This window comes from Convolutriloba macropyga, chromosome 11 (genome assembly GCF_964194025.1).
Source record: "Convolutriloba macropyga chromosome 11, txConMacr16.3, whole genome shotgun sequence".
Classification (NCBI taxonomy): domain Eukaryota; kingdom Metazoa; phylum Xenacoelomorpha; order Acoela; family Convolutidae; genus Convolutriloba; species Convolutriloba macropyga.
The window spans coordinates 39,406,262-39,428,753 of record NC_134478.1 but is presented as its reverse complement, the minus strand read 5'-3'; the positions used below and the strand labels follow the sequence as shown (position 1 = coordinate 39,428,753).

At 35.5% G+C, this 22,492-nt stretch overlaps 1 protein-coding gene across 3 annotated transcripts in view; it reads left to right on the top strand.

Annotated features, from left to right (window-relative positions):
• The window catches only part of LOC142349624 (5-hydroxytryptamine receptor 1F-like), a 166,626-nt gene that overhangs the window by 43,109 nt on the left and 101,025 nt on the right, over positions 1 to 22,492 (top strand). The window contains exon 1 of one of the 3 annotated variants that reach the window (XM_075401316.1): positions 15,088 to 15,900. The exons of the other annotated variants lie outside the window; for them this stretch is intronic. The gene's annotated coding sequence lies outside the window, so the exon portion shown is untranslated. Of the gene's footprint in view, positions 1 to 15,087; positions 15,901 to 22,492 lie in introns of those variants that run through there. 3 annotated transcript variants of the gene reach the window in all.

Genomic DNA, 22,492 nt, shown 5'->3' with positions numbered 1-22,492 from the left:
TGTCTGTAGAAGAAACGCAAATTTTTTTTTTCAAAATCATTTAATATTGAAGTCAAAAAACTTTTGCTATCATCTGAAATCGTCAAATAAGACCAATTGTTTCTCCAAAGGAAACCATTGATATGTTTTATTATTCAGAAGACTTCAAAGTAACGACAAATACCCAAAAAAATAAAACGGAATTCGATTTAGTTAGTTTTGAACGAAAAACTGGTGTCGAAGCCAATCAAAAAAGCAAAGCACTAAACACATTGGAAATGATCATTCGAGCTTTCTTTCAACACAATTGATAACATTTTTGACATTTAATTAATGAGACTAGATAGAAATTAGACAGAAATGAACTACAAAATGCAAATTTAAAAACTGCGTCAAAAGATTTAGCTATAAGCTGTAATCCGTTATTAGAATCCTTTGTTCATCCTATGGAAGCCCCTGAGAACTGAAAAGTTCAGAATATTTGATATGACTTAAAAAAACAATCAAAAAGACAAAAACTAAAAAAAACCCAATAAGTTTTGCTAGAATACGGTCCCGAAGCCGTAGGAACCCAAATCTATTCACTGAACTGAAAAGTTGATATCTTCAATTCTGTCCCTTCTTTGAACGCCAATATTGTGATAACTGGTCGTCAATTAAGCGATAGGACAATGAAACCTCAATGGGAAAAGGCCCAAAAGTCACACAAACAGTAGGAAAATAGGAAAACCTCAATAGGAAAATGCCCAAACATCAAATTTGGGAAAAAATTGATGTTTCAAAGCCAAAAAACAATTACTTCAAATGATGTAAAATTGCAATATTTTATTATTTTAATTCATTAGAGAGAACATGCGACTTGTCTTTGCAGACACAAAGCTACATTTTAGCTGAAAAAGAGGAAAAAAATGCAAAAGTTCAAAAATTCATTGTTTATATCGAAAACAATCAAATATAAACCTCAAATAAGCATAAGCTTTCGACTTAATTAAATCAGATAGATGTCTATGAAACTCTTAGAGAAACAAACTTCACCTGTCTGTAGAAGAAACGCAAATTTTTTTTTCAAAATCATTTAATATTGAAGTCAAGAAACTTTTGCTATCATCTGAAATCGTCAAATAAGATCAATTGTTTCTCCAAAGGAAACCATTGATATGTGTTATTATTCAGAAGACTTCAAAGTAACGACAAATACCCAAAAAATAAAACGGAATTCGATTTAGTTAGTTTTGAACGAAAAACTGGTGTCGAAGCCAATCAAAAAAGCAAAGCACTAAACACATTGGAAATGATCATTCGAGCTTTCTTTCAACACAATTGATAACATTTTTGACATTTAATTAATGAGACTAGATAGAAATTAGACAGAAATGAACTACAAAATGCAAATTTAAAAACTGCGTCAAAAGATTTAGCTATAAGCTGAAATCCGTTATTAGAATCCTTTGTTCATCCTATGGAAGCCGCTGAGAACTGAAAAGTTCAGAATATTTGATATGACTTAAAAAAACAATCAAAAAGACAAAAACCAAAAAAACCCAATAAGTTTTGCTAGAATACGGTGCCGAAGCCGTATGAACCCAAATCTATTCACTGAACTGAAAAGTTGATATCTTCAATTCTGTCCCTTCTTTGAACGCCAATATTGTGATAACTGGTCGTCAATTAAGCGATAGGACAATGAAACCTCAATGGGAAAAGGCCCAAAAGTCACACAAACAGTAGGAAAATAGGAAAACCTCAATAGGAAAATGCCCAAACATCAAATTTGGGAAAAAATTGATGTTTCAAAGCCAAAAAACAATTACTTCAAATGATGTAAAATTGCAATATTTTATTATTTTAATTCATTAGAGAGAACATGCGACTTGTCTTTGCAGACACAAAGCTACATTTTAGCTGAAAAAGAGGAAAAAAATGCAAAAGTTCAAAAATTCATTGTTTATATCGAAAACAATCAAATATAAACCTCAAATAAGCATAAGCTTTCGACTTAATTAAATCAGATAGATGTCTATGAAACTCTTAGAGAAACAAACTTCACCTGTCTGTAGAAGAAACGCAAATTTTTTTTTCAAAATCATTTAATATTGAAGTCAAGAAACTTTTGCTATCATCTGAAATCGTCAAATAAGATCAATTGTTTCTCCAAAGGAAACCATTGATATGTGTTATTATTCAGAAGACTTCAAAGTAACGACAAATACCCAAAAAATAAAACGGAATTCGATTTAGTTAGTTTTGAACGAAAAACTGGTGTCGAAGCCAATCAAAAAAGCAAAGTACTAAACACATTGGAAATGATCATTCGAGATTTCTTTCAACACAATTGATAACATTTTTGACATTTAATTAATGAGACTAGATAGAAATTAGACAGAAATGAACTACAAAATGCAAATTTAAAAACTGCGTCAAAAGATTTAGCTATAAGCTGAAATCCGTTATTAGAATCCTTTGTTCATCCTATGGAAGCCGCTGAGAACTGAAAAGTTCAGAATATTTGATATGACTGAAAAAAACAATCAAAAAGACAAAAACCAAAAAAACCCAATAAGTTTTGCTAGAATACGGTGCCGAAGCCGTATGAACCCAAATCTATTCACTGAACTGAAAAGTTGATATCTTCAATTCTGTCCCTTCTTTGAACGCCAATATTGTGATAACTGGTCGTCAATTAAGCGATAGGACAATGAAACCTCAATGGGAAAAGGCCCAAAAGTCACACAAACAGTAGGAAAATAGGAAAACCTCAATAGGAAAATGCCCAAACATCAAATTTGGGAAAAAATTGATGTTTCAAAGCCAAAAAACAATTACATGAAATGATGTAAAATTGCAATATTTTATTATTTTAATTCATTAGAGAGAACATGCGACTTGTCTTTGCAGACACAAAGCTACATTTTAGCTGAAAAAGAGGAAAAAAATGCAAAATTTCAAAAATTCATTGTTTATATCGAAAACAGTCAAATATAAACCTCAAATAAGCATAAGCTTTCGACTTAATTAAATCAGATAGGTGTCTATGAAACTCTTAGAGAAACAAACTTCACCTGTCTGTAGAAGAAACGCAAATTTTTTTTTCAAAATCATTTAATATTGAAGTCAAGAAACTTTTGCTATCATCTGAAATCGTCAAATAAGATCAATTGTTTCTCCAAAGGAAACCATTGATATGTGTTATTATTCAGAAGACTTCAAAGTAACGACAAATACCCAAAAAATAAAACGGAATTCGATTTAGTTAGTTTTGAACGAAAAACTGGTGTCGAAGCCAATCAAAAAAGCAAAGCACTAAACACATTGGAAATGATCATTCGAGCTTTCTTTCAACACAATTGATAACATTTTTGACATTTAATTAATGAGACTAGATAGAAATTAAACAGAAATGAACTACAAAATGCAAATTTAAAAACTGCGTCAAAAGATTTAGCTATAAGCTGAAATCCGTTATTAGAATCCTTTGTTCATCCTATGGAAGCCGCTGAGAACTGAAAAGTTCAGAATATTTGATATGACTTAAAAAAACAATCAAAAAGACAAAAACCAAAAAAACCCAATAAGTTTTGCTAGAATACGGTGCCGAAGCCGTATGAACCCAAATCTATTCACTGAACTGAAAAGTTGATATCTTCAATTCTGTCCCTTCTTTGAACGCCAATATTGTGATAACTGGTCGTCAATTAAGCGATAGGACAATGAAACCTCAATGGGAAAATGCCCAAAAGTCACACAAACAGTAGGAAAATAGGAAAACCTCAATAGGAAAATGCCCAAACATCAAATTTGGGAAAAAATTGATGTTTCAAAGCCAAAAAACAATTACTTGAAATGATGTAAAATTGCAATATTTTATTATTTTAATTCATTAGAGAGAACATGCGACTTGTCTTTGCTGACACTGAGCTACATATTGGCAGAAAAAGAGGGAAAAAAAGGAAAAGTTCAAAAATTCATTGTTTATATCGCAAACAATCAATTATTAACCTCAAATAAGCATAAGCTTTCGACTTAATTAAATTAGATAGGTGTCTATGAAACTCTTAGAGAAAACAACTGGACCTTTCTGTAGAATGCCTCAATTCAAAGTGTTCTGTTCTGTTATCAACGGCAAGTGATTACAGTCCTAGTTATTTTTGTATTGAATATTATGGCTACGGAAATTTTGACAATAAATCAATTGATCAAAAAATAAATGATGAGTTTTGGTAATTTACCAAGTTATATTAGCATAAAACCGACAAACTTTTAAATCAGGAAACGTCCTAAAGGAAGTGCAAGTAAAACCAGCATTCGTCTGAGTTAACGGGGATTGTATTCAAAGTTTTAAAATGGGTGTTAACCTTGTCAATTTAAACCAAGTTATCTAAGGAAGCTTTTTTCGTTCCATATTTGATGAAAAAAAGCTGATATTTGCAAAAATTAGCTAAAATTTTAGCCAAAACGTTGAATCAATCAGTTCAACAACACTCTTCTATCTTAAGAGATAAAACCAACAACACCTGTGTTAACAAGTTTACAATATTTTCCAGAAAAATTGGCAAAAAATTGCGTAAATGTGGACAAAAACACAACAACACAATCAGTCAAATTCTCACGAAATTTTAATCCTCAAGAACTCCCCGGAAACAAGAAACTAAAAAATCTTTTAGTATTATATATTCTGCGCTGGACGGTCTTTCTGATGGTACCACTCGCAAACCTCTACGATGAATATATCGATCGCCCAAAACTGACCCAAAAAAGAGAAAAAACCCATTTGAGTATATAGCTCCTCCTCCAGTAAAGTGGATTGGAACAAAAATATGTGGTTTCATTCGACTTTTACATTAAGCAAGTTAAATGTTGTCACCCCTATCCCCCTCACCCAACCCAAAAACACACTACACACAGAACGTGCACACAGACGCAACATTACCTGACTAACCATCACCCCCCGCCGCTTGAGGAAGTATATTTCCACTGTTCCCCTAAAATTTAATTTGCATTAAGTTATTAGATTTGTACTTAAATTTAGCTGTGAACACTTATATGTTATTATCAGTAAAATCTTTGACCTCGCATTGGTGCTATTTTAAGACCAGAGCGAACTGTAAAATTGTATTACGGATAGATACTGACAAGCTGAAAATGAATAGAGTTTGTAGAAAAGGTGGGGCTATGAAAGGCTAACTGGACATTTGTGCCCTCGTTTTCAAGACAGCCTGTGTGCCCAAATGTCAATTACGTGCGATAACCTTTCCTCTGAACCCAGCTCTTCCTTCTACCTCTGTCTCTCTCTCTCCAGAGATTATCCCACAGATACAGACAAGGCTGATTTTCTTTCACTTATCAACATGCCCGGCGACCCCAGTCATAGCAGCCCCCTTTCTGTGGTACTCAACCCAACAGACTATCATTTCCCCTTAGGGCAGCTGTTTTTGTTTGTAGTTGGTAATATCGGGTTAGAGCTTTAACCATTAGTACTTTTCTATGGGTAATATTTTATCATTGAATAAAAGTGCACTCCAGTTATTGGAGATTACTTAAGCGTACGGATTAAATCTCAACGTACGAAGAGCTATTTTTGAAACGTTTTTTTTTTCGAGGAAAGTTGAAATAATCATTTCTAATGGAAAATTTTAATTGTTAACCAATATTTGATGATAGAATAACCACGTGAAAGAAATATCAGATGGTACGTAAAAAACCACTAATTAATATCCCTTCAGTTCATTTTATTGTATGAGGAACCAACCTCGTTGTTATAAGAGTGGAAAGATGCCAGGTAGATGTCTGTATCTGACTTCATTTTTAACGCAGACATTTTTTGAATTTTTGAACACCACAGTGTGTACTGTCAAACACAGGAAGACGAGAAATTCTGTAGCGGGTAAAATAAGTGCACCAGTACTTAGGGTTGTTCCAAAGATTGACGCAAACGTGAAATAAATTTGGCACCACAGACTCATCAAATATGCGACATAGCGACATAAACGAGCCTGGTTCTATCAAATACTAGAATCATGTTGTCACACGTTCTGCTTAAACCAGAGAGTCCATTTATTTTTTCAGTTTCAAACCGATTTTTTGAGAAAATGCAAATGCCAAAACCTTAAATTATATATCACTTATCAAAAATCGTTTCACAACATAACCGACGTTGCACTTATTGCAGCACTTCGACCTGCCTAGAGGTAATTTTTTAGAAATACCATGAAACGCTATCTTTTGAAACGCTATCATGAAACGCTATCCATTATGTATCAACTTTTGGAATATTGACCCCAAAGAACAATTTTTGAGTTTGTTGCAATTCTCATGGCAAGGATGAACTATGATAAAAACAATAGTTGACATTGAACAACTTCCTTACTCACAGGGTCCCAATTTTTTTTTTTAAAATATGAGCAATTTTTGTTAAACATTCGACAAGGTCGCAAAACTTGAAACTTGTGTGGTACAATAGTACAATCTTAGTTTGGAGCTATCGATTGGTGCAGCTAAATTGGTTCATTTTATGTTTAATTTAATTTAGTTCATTTTATTTGTCTTAAGTTGTTCATTCATTTAGTTATAGTTTTGAAGATCGAATCTTAAGTGTTCATACCTTTAAAAATTTGTTTACAACCTGTGCATGATCTTCTGTCTGTTCACATTGTCTAGTGATTGTAAGTTGCCGCATTTAAGAATGTAATTTCATGAACAAATTGTTATTCAGTTTTGTTAATCTTATCTAATTTCATTCTCTTCAATTTCGCAATTCAAATTGGTTGACTCTCTCTTAAACTAGTATAGGATCCGCCAATAAGCCTTAATTCAGAAGTGCAAAATCTTAGATTGTTTCGCTAAGCGAAATACCCTATTAATAATTGAAAGAGAATTCGCGACGCCAATTCGTCCTAAATTCTGTAAACAAAACTTTCAATCCACAAGCAACAAATCTTAATGCAAAATCGCTCCGCGAAATCACCACTAAAAATAGCCGCGTTAGGATAAGCTAAACGGCGACGCGAATCAACTCAACACTACAGATTGTAAATCTGTACGACATGGCGCAGTCAGCTCGAGAATCTAGAAAAACACCGTTGTCGATAGAGCCATTTTGGGAACGCCCAACTTCGGACCCACCAATCAGATGGGAGAAATGGAGAATTCAAGTAAAACTAGCGATTCTCGCTCACGAGAACATCACTATAGATACACTGCTACAACCTAAGCCAACGACAGTCCGGTTGCCAGCGGAACCGAAGTATGAGATGCCAATTGAAGATACAACAGATGAAGCGGAGAGAGAGCGTCGAATTAGAAATAATCAGTTGAAGTTGCAATGGGAACTAAAATATCAAAAGATAACAGAAGCGGGAATATTATGCGGGGAACGTCCATGGAATTTGTGTGATCAAAAATGCTTATCTCTGCAGTACCTAAGTATTGGTACTGAAGGACGACGACTATTGACCCAAAAATTTCCGCACGATAATATCTACGATTTGACAACTCTCAAACTTTGGGGAAATGATGGAGATAGCATTCTTCCGTCCAAGAAATATCACATTTGATCGATACGTGTTCTTCTCTCGGAAGCAGAAGAAGGGGGAAACCGTAGAACAATTCTACAGCATCTTGAAAGAATTGGCTGGAAATTGCGACTTTGAAAATCGTGAAGAAGCAATAATCAGGGACATCTTCATCACGAACATGTTAGATGATGACATTCAGTGGGAGCTTCTACGGGATACAGTTGAACCGGAGAGGGCACTCAGCATTGCAGTCAACATGGAAATGGGTAATCAGAATCAGCAGAGAATTTCATCTAATAATGGTGCAACTGGCAGTACAGTGAACGCAATACAACAATACAATCGATTTCGCGGCGCGGGTGTGCGTGGAAATCAATCAAGTAGAGCAGTCGTCAACCGTGCCTCCGTTGGACAATGTCGTGGCTGTGGTCAAATTTGGACACCAACAAACCGTCAGGTTTGCCCTGCAATGGGTAACAAGTGTAACCACTGTGGTTTGCAAAACCATTTTGCAAAGGTATGTCGACGAAGACTTAACAATACACGAAATATTCAACCAACCAATCGCATTAACACCGTAGAATCTACTGAAATTTCTAATCAAAATTCTAATCAGGAAAATCAGAATGTCAATTATATAAACTATAATGAACAAATCAACTCAGACTATGATTCTTCGGATGATAATTACGTTGCAACAGTCGAAAATACTAGCTCACCAAATTTAGCACTGAAAAATTTGTCATTAACGATTGGAAACACAAATTGTGATCTACTTCTCGACTCTGGTAGTGGTTGTACCATTATTATTATGTCACTTGCAAGAGAAATAATGTTCAACTGTGCTCAATCACAATGGTCGGAGAAAAACCACTAGAATTGAAGTCTTTTTCTAATGATATTGTTCAACCCCTAGGCACTTTAAAAACGCCAGTAAAATGTAATGATTGGAACATTCAGAAAGCAAAAATCACAGTCGTCGCGGATGGGTTTCGACCAATATTAGGACGAGATCTTTTTGATCAGTTAGGCATCACAATATCTCGGAGACCTTGTCCGAAAACAGAGGTCAATAACATAGATCAGCCCTGTGCACTAAAGAAATCACTTGCAAAAGAATTTCCCGATTTGATATCCCGAATTGGAAAATTCCACAAAAACTATCGAGTAAAACATCAGAAAGGAAGAAAAGTGCCAATACATCTCCAACCGAAAGTGAAAATTGAATTAGAAAAACTATTAAACGAAGGACACATAGAAAAATTAAACAACTGTTCTGATCAGTTCTTCATATCACCGATTGTCATTACGGTAAAAAAGGACCAATCCATCAAAATAGCACTTGATTCCAAAATTCTAAATGAAGCTAGTCATAAAAACAAGTATCAAATGCCTAATATAGATTCGCTTATTCAAACAATCTCTCAAACACTGTCAACGGCGCCGCAGGAGACAGCTTATTTCACTACTCTTGATTTGCAGTACGCTTATAGTCAACTTAAGTTACACAGTGATACGGCCCGCCATTGTAACTTTAATATTGTTAGCGGAGATATGACTGGTACTTATCGATTTAAAACAGGATTTTATGGTTTAACGGATATGCCCGCTGAATTTCAAAAAGCTATCGATTGTACCTGTGCTGGTTTGGAAAATACTTTTTGTTTCTTGGATGATATCTTGATTGTAAGCAGAGGTGGAATCGAAAAACATCTGGATTTGGTACGAAAATGTCTAATAAAACTCGATCAAGAAAATTTACGCATCAATCTTGCAAAATGTCATTTCGCAAAAGAAAATATTGAATGGCTCGGACATAATATTACACAATCAGGTGTAACTCCACTTTCAAGTAAAACGGATGCAATTGGAAAATTATCAGCCCCTACTAATCTTAAAAAACTTCGATCGTTTATGGGTTCAGAACACCATGTAGGAAAATTTATTCCACATTTGTCACAATTATGTTACCCCCTTCGACCTTTGCTTAAGAAAAACTCAAAATTTCTTTGGACGGAAGAGCATGAAAAACAGTTCTCATTAATAAAAGAACAAATCACGGAAACCACTGAAAATGAACATTTCAACCCGGAATTAGAAACACGAATCAAATGCGACGCCTCACGCAAGGGTTTGGGATGCGCATTGGAACAGCGAACACCTAATGGGTGGCATGCAGTAGCATTTGCGTCACGGTTTTTAAACTCTGTCGAGGACAGATATAGCATAAATGAACTAGAACTTCTGGGTGTTGTTTGGTCCGTGGAACATTTCAAACGTTATTTATACGGCAAACCCTTTACTGTGATAACTGATCATAGAGCTCTTCTCTCAATTATGAGAGAAAACAGGTCTAACAAATCATATAATAGTAGACTGACACGTTGGGTAGATCGATTACTACCATTTGATTTCTCAATCGACCATCTTCCTGGTACAAAAATGGGATTAGTGAATTATATCTCTCGCGACCGGCAACAACACGCTGTTAATATATCTGCATATGACGAGCAATTTATTGTAGCCAAATTGGTTGTAATTAAACGCAGTGCGAAACGCTTCTTATTAAACGCCGAAAATTACGTCGATTTCGCAAAGCGAAATCCACCTACAAATAACGTCTTTAATAATTCAAATTCCACTAATAACTTTTGCAGTGAATTTACACCGCGAAATCCAGAATATTCTACCAGTACGCAAATTGATAACCCAATTAGCGAATTAACAATAAATAAATTAAATTCCATCCCCAAAATCGAGACAACTAACATTCCTCACTCGCTTTTTGCCTTCAATCGACCCACTGAACAGTCGCTCGCAAATTTAAACAATTTTCAACGAATTGCCACAAAATTCAATAACGTCTACATGATATCCCAATCAAATTCCGATGATCAAACCCTGATGACAGTCAAACAATTGACTCCTTCGAGAGTACGATTTGCAGAACAGGGACCCTCAACAGCTCAAGCACCACCAGCAACTCCAATAACGCGCACAACCTATACGACAGCTACTTCGCCGTCAGTAGACGACTTCTACCTGGACCCTTTCAACTTCGCGCTCTCCAAAATCTTCTCCAGCTCCCTAATGGCAAGCCTGACAACCAAGGACGCGATTTTGAAAGCGATTCGCGACTGCATCCTTACGGACAACGAAGATAGATGCAAACAAATCTCTCCTTACATTCATTCCTTCTGGAAGTACTTGCATGTGAAGAACGGGTGTGTCTGAATAGATGATAGGATTGCCCTTCCCCATGCGATCAAAGATGCCTATGTAGACACCATTCATGCAACTCATCCTGGCACATGGGGAATGACTGACATGGCAACACACGCGTGGTGGCCATAGATGCACAGGGACATAGCCACGAAAACCGCAAAGTGCAACCCCTGTGTCAAGATCGGTAAAAATTTAAAACCTATTATACCTGCAAATAAATGGGCACCATTAAAGTTATGTAAGGTTCCAACAGCAGAAGTATTTGATAGAGCTAATGCAGATAATATTCTGAAATTTCTTCAAGAGTATGTTTTGCTACACGGTATACCCCGTGCAATTAGATTGGATCAAGCTCGATGCCAAACGGGGCAACAAATTAAAGCATTTTGTAGTCATAATAACATACAGCTAATCGAAGCGCCAATACACGATCACAGAGCAATTGGATTGGTTGAAAGCCTAATTCAAACAATCAAGAATCGCTTAGCCTGTATTAAAACGGCGGCGCAAAATCAATTCAATGTGAAAGCCTCAATAAACTCAATAATTTACCAATTACGAATATGTCGTCAAAAGACTATTAATATATCACCATTTGAGGCACAATTCGGTAGAAAAGCGAATACGCCACTAAGCAATATAACGACTAAACCAGATCCAAAAAGTTTAACTTACAAAAACATTTTAAATAAATATTTAGATTTGGAAACTGTCAGATGGGACGAGCTCATCACAGACGAGAACTGGAACAATGACGACCGTAGCGACATTGAGATGGAATTGAATAAGAACAAACTGGGAAAAGAGGCGATGAAACGGCAAAAGGAGGACCCGAATAGGGAATCAAGATTGATTTCTCATCCAGATGTTGGTCAATCTATACCCAGAACGGAAACATCATTGGAGGTAAAGCTGGCGAAAAAGAGACCTCGCTCGAAAAGATCGAAGAAAAGTCTCGATGGCCTCTATGATGTATTAGCACCAGGATCATCAGTAATTAAAACATATGAATATACATCAGTCATTAAAGAACCTGGAAAGAGAGACGTGACAATCAGGAACTCAAATTTGGCAAAGTTTGGGACAAAGGCGGAACGTGACACAGAATTACAAGAATACCCTAACCGACGCCCAAAGTTACCAACAGGCAAGGCAACAGAAGAGCTCATAAACCACCACGCAAAAGAATCCCGAAAGAAATTAGAAGGTGGAAAACGAATGAAGCATAGAAAAGTGGCAGATGACATTAGTACTGTGTCATCGATTCATTCAAATGTTACACGAGCCCTCGGAGTACGGATGCCAACGAAGCCCAAACGACAACTGTCAACAGCGCCGCCAAATCAACCCACTGAACTAAATAGCAATCTCGCGGTGCCAATGGAATTACCCACCACAAGCATTGTCATAGCGGAGCCACCCAGTAGGCCCAACTGAAAAGCGGCTACAAAGGCATCTGTAGCATTAATTCCATCAAAACGAAAGCGCTCCACAATATCGGTCACAGAATCGGATGAATCTGCGACTTCAGTTCAAACTTGCCCACCGACAACCTCAAGTAATGGAGCAATTGGAAAAAACAAAAGACGACAAAATATCAAGAAACAACAAATTGAAAATAAATCAATAATTTCTGCAATACAAACAGCCTCAGCACAAACTCATCAAGAGGAAACCAATTATACAGTCGGCCCATGTTCTCCAACAACCTCATACCCAACCCAATTCTATGTCTCACCCAACTACGAAGAACCAGAATTGTCAATGACAGTTGGTGAGGCTGAGAGATATTACGAAAGTGAGAGTAATTAAAGTACATTCCTCTAAAACTGTTGCGTTTAAAACTCTGATTATGAACATTACAGTAATAATTACTGAACAAGTACATATGATTATTAATTTTCTGATAAATAACTTTGTTATTTCTTTTCGCCTAGGGGGAAAGGTGGTACAATAGTACAATCTTAGTTTGGGGCTATCGATTGGTGTAGCTAAATTGGTTCATTTTATGTTTATCTTAATTTAGTTCATTTTATTTGTCTTAAGTTGTTCATTCATTTAGATATAGTTTTGAAGATCGAATCTTAAGTTTTCATACCTTTAAAAATTTGTTTACATCCTGTGCATGATCTCCTGTCTGTTCACATTGTCTAGTGATTGTAAGTTGCCGCATTTAAAAATGTAATTTCATGAACAAATTGTTATTCAGTTTTGTTAATCTTATCTAATTTCATTCTCTTCAATTTCGCAATTCAAATTGGTTGACTCTCTCTTAAACTAGTATCCGATCCGCCAATAAGCCTTAATTCAGAAGTTCAAAATTTTAGATTGTTTCGCTAAGCGAAATACCCTATTAATAATTGAAAGAGAATTCGCTACGCCAATTCGGCCTAAATTCTGTAACCAAAACATTCAATCCACAAGCAACAAATCTTAGTGCTAAGTCGCTCCGCGAAATCACCACTAAAAATAGCCGCGTTAGGATAAGCTAAACGGCGACACGAATCAACTCAACACTACAGATTGTAAATCTGTACGACAACTTGAAAACTTCAAGTTGTGTATCAGTTGTAGTTAGTACTTTTCTACAAATTTTCAGCCCTTTAATCCTATTTTGTACAAATAATGCGCTGAAATAGTGCTGACACTTCGATCCGGGAATCAATTTTTACAATTAAAAGAATTTGAATTGTATTGGGGCGCTGTCTTTTTTTAAAGATCTGTTCACACAGTTTTATGATTTTTGAAGTCAAATTGGAGTAGTGATTTTGGTCACGCCGGAACAGGAAGTGGAGCGAAAAAGCGAGTGGTTTTGCGGCGTGAAATTTTTAAGCTCTAAATTTAAAGTGGAGTGAGAAAAAGTTGTTTGAACAAAAATTCGCTTTCTCGCTAGTGGTTTTTTGTTCACATGCGGCAATTTCACTTTGATTTTTACTGTTTTTTTCGATTTTTTGGATCGGATTGTTTTCTAACTGGTTTTCACAATCCATTCATAGTCCGTTCTAGGTCTAGTTTTCTGTTAATCAATGAAAAGTCTTTGAATTGTACGTCAGGACTTGTCCTGCTATGTTTTTTTCGATTTTTTTTATACTCAAACAGATTTTAAAGTCTGCATCATAAGCAACTTTGATCCTAATCGAGCTTGGATCACACCAGGTTTTTGTCTTACCATGTCTTTTCATAACATGAATGAGCTTAAGTCTTGACCTTACCCTGTTTTTTGTTTTGGTTGGGTCTCCTCATAAAGACTGTTGAACGAGCACATTAAAGCACCAAAATTTTGACGAGCCAAAGACTGGATCTAGCTGATTTGGGTCTACTTGGGTATTTTCTTAGGGAAAAATGATCTTACGTATTCATAAGTCATTTTGAACGAGGACCTCAACCAGAGATGTTCATTCTGGCCCTTCTTCCTATAATTGCTTAAAATGTTAACAACTAAAGCATGCCGATCATTTTTCAAGAGAAGACGCACATTATAAAGAAGAATTCTCAGATACGACAGGGATAGGCTTCTCAGAAACACGTTAATTAAGACGTGAATTTCCAATATGTAACTAACTCTCTTGGCGCACATCGTTGCTCTAACTTGCTTGCGCAAACATGCACCTCATTAGCGATATTATTGAGGTTTTTCCTTAAATGTTTTATGCTATCGGTGCAGTACAACTTTTAGAAGTATCTTTCCACTTTTTATCGCTATAGGAACCTCCAAACCTTCGCCGGGTGGGAATATTTTCTGATCGACGCGGTCCTCTGAGCATGTGATTAATTACCATTCTTTAATTGACCCATCACATGATTAATCAGTGTTTCATTTTTAATCCTATTGGAGACAAGAATTCCGAACGAGATCTAGTTCCTCCTATAAGAATTTGTTTGCTCCTGCGATGCATTTTATCATAAAACACAGCCAGAGACTACTTCGGCGTTATACGCGCATAGAGTGACTTTTAAATTTTAGAGATATGCCCATGTCGTAAATGCCTCGTGAAATTCCTACCATTCGAATTTAGTGGGCTCGTTATTGACTTTTGTTAGTAGCTGCAAAAACAATTCACAACGAATACTAACGGTTTTCTCAGATCAGAACTGTCAACTGAAGTTGCGTGTCAGGGCCTGGGGGATGGACGTCAGATCATAATCTTCATTGCTTCCAATTGGAGGGCACTATACTGCGGTACTACAATACGTCCAACCAAATTAAATGAATACAATTTAGGCTGCTGCCATTTGAGTCTTCTGATTTTGTGCTAGGCTGAACAGTGAGGGGAAACGGTCGCCACAAAAAACTCATCCAAACATATTAAAGCAAAAAGTTTCAATTGGAGAAGCAACCGCATCATTGTTAACCTATATTTCTGCTCTTTTACGTTGTTTCGATTAATTTGATCTGAAAAACTGTTTGTTTGCAATCAAATAAGTATAGTCCTATCTTTGGTGTTCAAGATAGCAGAATTGAAAAATATAATTGCTGTATAATGCAAAGAATAATGTTTAAATCTATAAAAATGTTTAAGAATATTATTGAAAGTAACATGAAGCTCTTCCCAAAAGCAATTCATATCAAATGCTCTCAATATCTCAAATGGACTTGGGATAAATAGTTCTTAAACAGTTTAGTCTCCCTAAACCAAATGATCTAAAAGAACGTCAACCAGTTCTGAGCCCCACAAAATCGTCAATTTTTATCGATAGCGTTCATTTTTTCAACTTGTCAAAATGTATCTTACGGTCTCTTGTCTCTTTTTGTTTCTCGGTGTTGCCTTCAGCTTAAAATCGGCTGTTAATTTTACTCAAAAATAACACGCTCAAACAAACCTTAACATCTTTAACAGACATTTTACCTTGCATTTGAAACCTATTAATATCTTTAGAAGTGCTCTGTTAAGTATGCAAACAACATTATGCTCTACCCTTCAACTACGGTTGACCATTGTCAAGTTTTGATTGATTTTATGTAATTGATCCTCTGAAACCTAAATATACAAACAAAACCCACATCGTTCTATCACATAATAAACCTGATCAGTCGCTGTTTGCAACGCAATCTTCAATTGCAACAGAATCTTCCAAAGGTGATATGTCGTGATCCCAGAGTCACATTCAATTACAGTAAAAAAAAATTAGAAATCGAGAGGGAACCAGCTGCATGCTTTAAATTACTTCCAATACCTGAGCCAGAGTGAGTCGTTTGCATTATGATTTATTAAAACAAGTCACGAGACGTAAACACTAAAAACGACCGTTTTGCTTATATTTTGCCACCATCTTTTTTGGTTACAATATTGGTATCATTTCAATTGCATCTGGGGACTAGAGATTTGTATTTTTCTGTTTTCACCACTCGGGTGGTTTTGACTTGATGATCTGAGGCCAAATCCAGAAGTTAATGGTAGCAATATTAGAAAGCCTTTAAAAAGAAGCTCCAACGCTTTAAAAAGAATTAAAAACTATTAAAAATCCTCCACTTTTCAATTTTTAAGACCAAGAGCAAAAATGTGCTGTTTGTCAATCAGGATGTGCTGAGGGGGTTGAAATATGACCTCAAATTCGGATTTTTTGGGCCCGAACTATTGTACCCCTAAGTTTTTATGCTCATTGGACAAAAATTCTACGCAATATGATTTTTTTAATGTAAGGTGCCAATAATTTTTACATAAAATTACCCTATTTCGATTAACTTAAAAATTACATAATAAATTTAGAAAAAATTATGGAAACCAGATAGATTTTTGTTTTCATCACAAAAAGTAGTATAGTGCAAATGTTGCTTACAATTTCGATGAGTAATTCACAAAGTCCAGTGTTGTATATAGTTCTGCGCTAATCGTCATGTGCAAAGTACATGGTGATCCTCTGGTTTGTTTTTGGCTCCTTAAAATTTTTTTTATAAGCAGGGAATCGAAATTTAAACTAAAAATCAACATAGAGGCCCGGTAATGTGCGTTTGCACATAAGGTTCCACCCCGATAATCCGTATTTTCAGCTCAATGTTCTACTAAATGAGGAAGGGATAACAACTTTCAAAAGTTCAATTATTTTTCAAAAAAATGGTCTATGAATAAAAAAATACGTCCAACAAAAATCATTCAGTGGGTTAAGAAAAATCCGTTCTAGAGGGCCGAGGATATCTACAATTTGTAAGTTTACGAGACAAGGAAAAAAATCAAATCCCAATTACAAACACTAATATCATCTAAAACTCGATATCTGCTTGTAGACAAACTAAGGAACAAAGACTAAATAGCTTCAGATAAAACCAAAACTAAACAAAAAAATTAGTTCAATGTTCATGACTAGACAAATTTAAAACCAGTCTTTTTTTGGGATGCGTTAAAAGTAGACAAAAACAACAAAAGCCGCTAACTTGAAAGTTACGCTCATATTTTTTGAAACGAATTGGTTCCAAAGTAATAACACCCATTATATGTTCATTGAATTCGTCAATTACGTTGGTGTACGATCCATTATAACTCCATAAGAGAAAACATTGGGTTGTGTTGTTTATAATTTTTCTTCATACGACTACAAAAAAAACAGATACGGAAAAAAAACAGAAACTCAATTAGTTTTTGCGAGAAAACTATTCCGAAGCCGTTATAACCAAAATCTTTTCCCTAACAATAAAAAGGGACTGATTGCGCATTTTTTGAAAACCGAGAAAAGGATTTGTGACTACTCTCTAATGATACCAAGTAATAATCAGAGAAAAAGCAAAGTTAAGAACAACGTTGCATTGAAATATATTTGACTATACTTCTGAACGGGCCATTTATACCTTTTTTGATCAGAATATGCCAAAGTTCACAAGAAACATCAACTACAGAGAAAAAAACAAAAATAGTTTTTTTCCCAAAAAGCAGTGTCGAATCCGTCAACAGCATGAAGAGTTTATCTCAAACATTAGATATGCCCATTTCTGCATTTTTTCTATGCCAGCTACAGTATATGTGACCTGTAATTTGTGAGACTAAGTGACAAATAGACGATAAAGTACGGAGCATGAAAAGTAAACACTTACGTGTTTTGAAAATAAATTTAGTGTTATGAGAGCCATCGGCTAACAACTAAAATCGTTATTTATGCTCTTGTGCCCCTCCATAACAAGCGAATGAGACATCCTGTTATTTAGAAATTCTCGTATAACTAAAAGAAGAAATGCAATTAAAAACATAATTGAAAAATAAATTCCTTTAACTTCTTCTGGAAAACTGTGTTGAGGCCGTTAAATCCATAGTCTATTCTTTAAAAAAATAAATATTCAATTTTGCTTTTCTAATAGTGATAAAGAGATACTGCTCTATCAAAAATTTTTTGTGAAACCAGCAGCATCAAGCCAGAAGACAATTCCATAAAGCGTAAAGCCTCCATACATATTATAATTGAATAACCTAGATTACATTTTCTGTCTTTTATGAAAGTAAGCTACAAAATATGGGAAAAACAGTGACAAAGCTCTATAATCCTTTGTTTATTTTGAAAAAAAGATTTTAAAAGTCAAGACGACAATCAGCTTTTGACTAAAAATGAAAAAAGTTAGTTGGCAATTGATTATTTTTGAAGCCATTTTGACCTTTCAATAACGTGCCTGGATGTGAACTGTTCTGTTCTGTGACCAACATAAAAGTGGCAATAATTTTTTAGAAGAAGAGACAGCCACGGAATACAATCCGGAATAATTTTGGGTTTTAGGATTCCACGATCAGGCCAAAACTAGCCTTGCAATTATTGTGCGTTCATTGAGAAATTGCCATGGCGCCCAGTGTAATGGATATAGATAATTTGATAAACAAAGTTCATATATCAAAGAAATTTGATACTGTTTGTCTAATTATCGAGTTTTTGAGGCTAAAAACCGGCAAAATGTCAGATTCAGAAAACTTACAAGGAAAAAAGAGAAATGAAGCATGAATTGAAGCAAAATGTATTAGCAGTTTTTAGGTGTTCAATTCCGGCAAATTTAAGCAAAGTTGAGAAAAGAAGCTTTTGAAATATGGAGCGACAATTTGAGCCAAAAAATTGGATGTAATTTTTCTTCAACACCCTTCTATTTTAGGAAAACAAACCCACAACACTTTATTAAAACATTTTAAACAAATTTTTAAAAAACTGACCAAAATCCGTCAATTTTTCGCAATAAATCAAAACTCCATAATTTCCTGTAAAATACGAAAACTCAAAAGAAAATCTTTCTAATTCCATATTCTGCGCAGAACGGGCTTTCTAATGATGCCAGTGTCAACTCCCTTCAATGAATATATCTATCGACCAAAAATGACTGAACAAAAAACCATTTTGAGTATTTAGTTCCTCCTTCCACTATAGTGGGTCGGAAAAAAATTTTTCACATCCGTGGTTTGGAATTTTTTGAAAAAAAAAGTTTGCAATGCTTTTACAAGATCGCCCGTTCTAAACTCTACGCCTGTATCAACAAAGATACACTTGATCATTATCTGGTTAGAACAGTTATTAGACAGTAGTAGTAGATGTTACTCTACTGTAGTTAAAAGTGGGGAGGCACTTCAGTCTAGGTGGCTATGTGCGTGTCCCCCTGTTATCTTTTCTTTAGTCGGATCCGCTTTCAGAAACTTTTAGTGAAAAACTACAAGTCGGAAATTTTAAGTTGTCTCTGTTTTTTGAGTCGATGGTTCGGTTTTAAAACCTAGGATGCACCAGATTTTGTTACCTTTTCTTTAATCTGATCGGCTTTCAGAGACAACGATTGATTTTCAAGAGTTTATTTTGCTGTGTGTTCTTCTATAAGCTTGTATGATTGTTATTTAATAGCTTACAAAGGTTTTGTTAATAACCCGCATTTATGATCAAAGCTAAGTGTGGCACAATAAAACTCGTGCATGATAATGAATGAAAAGGTTTGGCATTGAAAGTCATGAAAAACCAAAGTTAGAGACATGACTTTTACAGCGATTATGAATATGAACTCAAAAAATTTGAACCAAATAACAAGGGGAAGGATTGGGGGGCTAAACTGTTACGGACCGTTTTCACTCCGGCATGCAACACCAAAATTTAGCAAATAAATTTATCAGAAAAGAACAAAATAATCGACATCAAAAACTCAAATTTACTGCTGAGTATTCATTCACCAAACCCTGAATTTTTTAAGGCTCTTTCGCTAGACTTATGGTCAGAGATTTATAGCTGAAATAGAACGTGCTATAATCTAAGAAAGATCAGGTTTTGCTACCTATGTATAAATATGATCGACTATCCCCGTCGTAGGCCTATGCTTTGTTTCAAAGAAGAATCAGCAGCCTCACCCACTCAGGCCCCAGTCAATCTTATTAGCAAATGTGGGACCTCTAGCCGCATGGACTACAGAACTGCATTGAGCGGATTGCATCATAATGTTCGGAGTGCAGTGAACGATGCAGGGGGAAGGTCATCGAACTGTAACTTACTTAGAAAGCCTGACAGACTATAAATTTGAAGAGCTAAAAATATCAGATGGAAAAATTCTATAGCACGTTTAATTCAGCTAGGTGGTGGGATTTTTTAAAGTTTTAGTGAAAAACTACAAGTCAGAAATTTTAAGTTGTCTCTGTTTTTTGAGTCGATGGTTCGGTTTTAAAACCTAGGATGCACCAGATTTTGTTACCTTTTCTTTAATCTGATCGGCTTTCAGAGACAACGATTGATTTCCAAGAATTTATTTTGCTGTGTGTTCTTCTATAAGTTTGTTGGATTGTTCAATAATAGCTTACAACGGTGTGGTTTATACCCCGCATTTATGATCAAAGCTAAGTATGGCACGATAAAACTCAGGTATGATAATAAATGAAAAGGTTTGGCATTGAAAGTCATGAAAAATCAAAGTTAGAGATATGAATTTTACAGCGATTATGATTATGAACTCAATAAATTTGAACTAAACAACAAGGGGAAGGGTTGAGGGTGTAAACAGTTCCGGACCGTTTGTACTCCGGTAAGCAACAACAAAATTTAGCAAATAAATTTATCAGAAAAGAACAAAATAATCGACATCAAAAACTCAAATTTACTGCTGAGTATTCATTCACCAAACCCTAATTTTTTTAAGGCTCTTTCGCTAGACTTATGGTCAGAGAGTTATAGCTGAAATAGAACGTGCTATAATCTAAGAAAGATCTGGTTTTGCTACCTATGTATAAATATGATCGACTATCCCCGTCGTAGGCCTATGCTTTGGTTCAAAGAAGAATCCGCAGCCTCACTTACTTAGGCCCCAGTCAATCTTATTAGCTAATGTGGGACCTCTAGCCGCATGGACTAGAAAACTGCATTGAGCGGTTTGCATCATAATGTTCGGAGTGCAGTGAACAATGCAGGGGGAAGGTCATCGAACTGTAACTTACTTAGAAAGCCTGACAGACTATAAATTTGAAGTGCTAAAATTATCAGATGGAAAAATTCTATAGCAAGTTTAATTCAGCTAGGTGGTGGGATTTTTTAAAGTTTTAGTGAAAAACTACAAGTCAGAAATTTTAAGTTGTCTCTGTTTTTTGAGTCGATGGTTCGGTTTTAAAACCTAGGATGCGCCAGATTTTGTTACCTTTTCTTTAATCTGATCTGCTTTCAGAGACAAGGATTGATTTTCAAGAATTTATTTTGCTGTGTGTTCTTCTATAAGTTTTTTGGATTGTTAAATAATAGCTTACAACGGTGTGGTTTATACCCCGCATTTATGATCAAAGCTAAGTGTGGCACGATAAAACTCAGGTATGATAATAAATGAAAAGGTTTGGCATTGAAAGTCATGAAAAATCAAAGTTAGAGATATAACTTTTACAGCGATTATGATTATGAACTCAATAAATTTGAACTAAACAACAAGGGGAAGGGTTGAGGATGTAAACAGTTCCGGACCGTTTTCACTCCGGTAAGCAACAACAAAACTCAGCAAATAATTTAAGAGAAAAAAAAACAAATAATCGACATCAGAAATTCAAAATTACTGCTTCAAAAGTTTCCGCTTGAGTGAGTTTTATGCGTCAGTTTGACATGATTGAAGGAGTAATCATTCACAAAACCCTGAATTTTTTAAGGCTCTTTCGCTACACTTAGGGTCAGAGAGTTTTAGCCGAACTAGAACGTGCTATAATCTAACAAAGATCAGGCTTTGCTACCTTTGTATAAATATGTTCGACTATCCCCGTCATAGGCCCATGCTTTGGTTCAAAAGAGAACCTGCAGCCTCACCCACTCAGGCCCCAGTCAATCTTATTAGCAAATGGGGGACCTCTAGCCGCATGGACTACAGAACTTGAGGATTGCATCATAATGTTCGGAGTGCGATGAACAATGCAGGGGGAAGGTCATCGAACTGTAACTGACTTAGAAAGCCTGACAGGCTATAAGTTTAAAGTGCTAAAATAATCAGTTGGACAAAATCTATAGGGCGTTTAATTCAGCTAGGTTGTGGGATTTTTTAAAATTGCAGTGAAAAACTACAAATCAGAAATTTCAAGTTGTCTCTGTATTGTGAGTCGAGGGTTCGGTTTTAAAAAATATGCGCTTCTCTCATTGATGCGTTAAAGTCTAATCCCACAATTGTTTCTCGGTTACAAGATTTTGCCCCCTTGTTTCCCTTTGGGAGTGAGTCTTTTATAAAAAGAGATTTTTCACTAAAGGTTGCTTTTTAAAATCCTGACTTTTAATTGGCTTTTTTTCACTTAGTCTCTACGCTTTAAAAATTGTTTCAAATTCTCATCTTCGTCGTTCTGCTAAGCAATAGCCCTCAGTGGGGCCCTGGCCAAAATGAGCCAACTGAGCGC